Source organism: Belonocnema kinseyi, chromosome 5, assembly GCF_010883055.1.
Source record: "Belonocnema kinseyi isolate 2016_QV_RU_SX_M_011 chromosome 5, B_treatae_v1, whole genome shotgun sequence".
In the NCBI taxonomy this organism is placed as follows: Eukaryota; Metazoa; Arthropoda; class Insecta; order Hymenoptera; family Cynipidae; genus Belonocnema; species Belonocnema kinseyi.
The window spans coordinates 25676828-25681115 of NC_046661.1; positions in this window are offsets into that span (position 1 = coordinate 25676828).

The following is a 4288-nucleotide window of genomic DNA, read 5'->3' on the forward strand; positions in this document are numbered from 1 at the left end:
TCCTACACAGTTATATATTTATAAGGACTAAGAAAAAGATTATTCATAATTAAATCGCGTAATTGTTCCATTTATATTATAGTGGTCTAGAAAATATCCTTATTTTTTTCTTCTAAAATTGCTCGATGCCTAAAAATTGTTTCTTTTCGTGTAAAATGTCCACTGTATATTGGCAGAATTAAAAAAATGCAGGTATCTCTTAAGCCCATGATTTGCAAAAAATTGCTTATGTTATTTTAGTTTTCGCTGTTAATGGTTTTTTTTACATTAGAATAGAAAAAGGATAAAATGCATATGTACTGAAGTAAAATTATAAATTGATAGTTGAAATTAAAAAAGCAAGTTTGTGCAAAAATTGTCTTGAGAAATCCCTAAATATTTTTTTTATAAATAAGGACAATATTCAGGAGACATTTTGACACCAAAAGGAAAATTTGTAGGGCAGAAATTTTAGAAATAAGCTATTTTTGGGCCATGCTTCATTTATTTCTATGTTTTTTACCACTTATAATACACTTAGTTAACTACCATTTAACCATTCACAAATGGATAACGGAAGTTTTTTTTAAGTATTATGTAATACTTTTTAAGGGATGTAAGGTCAGAATTGCTTTAAAGAATGTGATATTTAATACTTGAGTGGTTCATTATTTAGGAAAATTACACCTTGGGGAAATCTATAGATACCTGGCAACGTCCTAGAATTGTCAGGGAACTTTTTTACAGAATTTGAGTAGACGCCCTGAGATACCCGTGTGGAAATTTTCCCGGTTGGCCCTAATACAACAAGGTTTCTGGTCGGATCCCTGCCGGGCTACCGCTGGCTAGGTTTCATGAACAGGAACCGGACGAGAGCCGGTCGGGCTACATTTTTCTCGAATCACGTAGTCTGGGGCCGGCCGGTTACTGGCCGGGCTAACCCTGGTTATATCCCATGGTCGGGAGGCAGCTGGGCACTGGTCAGGTTAATGTTTTTGTAGAAATTAAACATTTCTTAAGAGCCGTGATATTATCAAAGACGTAATTATGGATGCTAGATGAATTATTATTTGAAAATTTTAATTTAAAGATTTATTATATCAGTGAAACAAAAATGTGCTTTTTTAAATTCTTTAAAAAAAACATTAAATTTTTTCGAATAATTTAACATTTTAAATTAAAGTGTTATCGATTCTGCTATGTGCAACAACAGAAATGAGACAATTTTTATAAACTTCTCTATATTCAGACAATGTTTAGCCAGTACAATTTCAAATTTACCGCCATATATAGCGCCTGCTGTGTCTGTCGTCTGCATAGACACTCAGTAAATATTCAGTTCCGCCCCTGGAACGAGAATGCTGCTTGCACTCACGTCACGTCGTCTCTTCGAGGTTCGCAAATAAAATCGAGACTCGTAGTTAAAATCAACCTTATTTCAGTAATTAGTTTTAATCCCCCACTTAGTGCGCGAATAATTATTATTTTAAATTAAAATATAGTCTTGTGTATACAGTTTTTACTTTCTTCCTTCCTAACCTTAAATCACCACGTGGCTTCCAAATTCCTATGAGATTCTATCATCAGGGAATAAAATTATACTCCAATTTTCTTGCCAGAATTGGTTCACTTGATTTGACTTTTAAAGTTCACCGTAATCTTTAAGATGAGCCTTAAAAGACAAAGCAAGTTACCAATTTCTCGCCTGAAGCAACATTTCTTAACCGCTTTTTGGCCGGATTACCCGACCGGTTCCCGGCCGGTATTGAAGCCGGGATCCGACCAGTTTACCGTGACGTTTTTAGCCGGATCCCGGCTGGATTCCCCGACCAGCGCCCGGCTTAAAGCGGGGCTATCTGGCTGGGACCCGGCCGGATCTCTGATTGGATTCCTACATGGGTAATTCTAAGCATAATATTTTTTAATATTTGTATTGATATCTTTCAACATATTAAATATATACAGAATATATATACCGATTATTAGTATAAATTACCGTGATTCTTTCTCAAATCAGCTAATAATTACTTTGACATTTTATAAAATAAAAAAATCTGAAAATGCAGAACTGTCGCTTAATACATAAAAATATATTTTTTCATTATTCTGTCTGTCTGTTAGTCTGTAGATGTTTAGTTTGTTAGCACGATAACTTTCGAAAAAGTTTACAGCCTGGATTGGCCTTTGGTATATTTTGGAGTGTCTTAAACTAAAGGTCAAGTTCTTTAGCCAGCAGATATATACAGTATTCAAAAAGTCGAACAATTTATCCTAATGCTGATTCGACACTTCAAGCACATGCAAAATACGGAAAAAGACGAGAAGACAGAAATTGTGCATTTGGAAAAAGATACATAAATTTGTTAAGAATCGCTTTTGAATAGGGTGCGTAGTTTTGATGTTAATCGTGAAAAACGTAATAATAAAGAGTTAAAAAATAAAATCCGCCTGCTGCGTGGGAAAATTCTCATGACAACTTTCGTCTTTTAATTTCTTGTTTCTCTCGTGTATGGGTTTTCAAAAAAATTAATGTTTTTATGCTTAAAAAAATGGCAAATCAGAAATTGTACTTTTTCATTCAAGAATTTCACAGCATTTGAAATATTCCGAAATCTCTAAATGTATTTTCAATGTGTGTGTGTGTGTGTGCTTGAAATTTTTCACCCAGCACTATAAGTTTCTCACAAGTAGTGATACGTTTCTCTCGTTTAGTATATGAGGGCCGAAAGAATCAAGAGTCTCAGCGAAATGCGTGCGATTTATAGATATAAAATAGGTTTATATATGCGTATAGGTATTAGTTAAATCTTCGTAAAGATACCCACGTAGCCAGCGAGCGACCATCCGAGCGTATACATACATATATATTAAGAAGGCATGAAGTCCATTTGATAGTGTACGTTCGTACACTTCTCTCCGTCTTTCTTTTTGTCATGTGCCAGCGTGATATACAACATCACGTGACCTCCATTTTTCGTATAGTGGTTTAGAAAGATTGCAAAGCGTTCGTAACGAAATGTTCAACATTCTGTTTCATTTCTTTCAAAGCACTATACTAATTTTCCTTATTCGAATCCATTACAAAATTTAATACAGCGACTTAGAAATACTGTAATTTTGTTATGTATGAATCTAAAATTCGTACGATTTATTCTAATCAAAGATATTAGTCTGAATTTTCATGCACTGAGAAACTTTGTACTGGAAAAATTACTAAATTAGGTTACAATCGAGGGACCAAGGCAATAATTCGTATATTTTAATACAATTATCGTAAGCTATGCTATTTTTTTATGAAACTTTCCTATTGATAATACGAAGTCTTATTATTTTTTATAGTAAAATCCTAGACAGGATAAATTAGTAGAGACATAATTAAATTATATAAAAACAGTAGAAGCAATAAGTACCTAAAATAAAATAAAAGACTAAATTTGTAAGAGGAATTGCTATTGTCTGTAAGAATATAAATCATACTACCACACTTTCTATTTTTTGTATTATGGAGTAAGACAAATTCGGAAGATCGCTCTCGAATATTGGTAAGTGACTTAGTAAGTAAATTTATCAATCACTTGATTTGGGTTGATGCAAAAACAATAAATTAGGATAATTCGAAAAGTTACAATTGAAAAAAAAAAATTCCGCAAAGAGCAAAAAATATCTTTTTAACCTCGATATTAGGATATTTGATTACGTTAAGATATAGTACTTAGAATTTTAAAAATGCCATCACTGTGAAAAATTAATAAATAATTTAATGGAAGTCAATTTGACTGCTAGCATTTACTTGATAAGAGCGATAAATTTCTGGATCACATTATCTAGTTTAGCCGAATGGAAAATCGCCGTGCTGCCGCGCTGGAGATCCGTGTTCGATTCCCAACCAGTGATCCCAGATCTGAAACGAGATGCGGTCCAATACTATGACAGGGCTATGTCCGTGTGAATATAGTAGGAGACGCTGTAAATGACTGAGTTGCGCGCGCAACCCATTTCTCCTCTTCTGAATTTGAAAACTCGAAGATGCACGATTGCCGGTCGGAGCACTTCGTCGATTCTATTTATATATCTATCTACTAACAGCTAACTTCTTCCAAATAAATTCAGGAGATTGGGATTTTAATATTTTCCAGATTTCGATGCTGACGATTCTCATGATTTGAAAAGATCGTGCGCCTCTTGATATGCGTATATTTTGAGGTTGTGTTATTTCATGTATAAAATATAAATTATATAAATATTAATACTATTATATATATATATAAATATATACGTATATTAATAATGATAATATTATAATTATGTT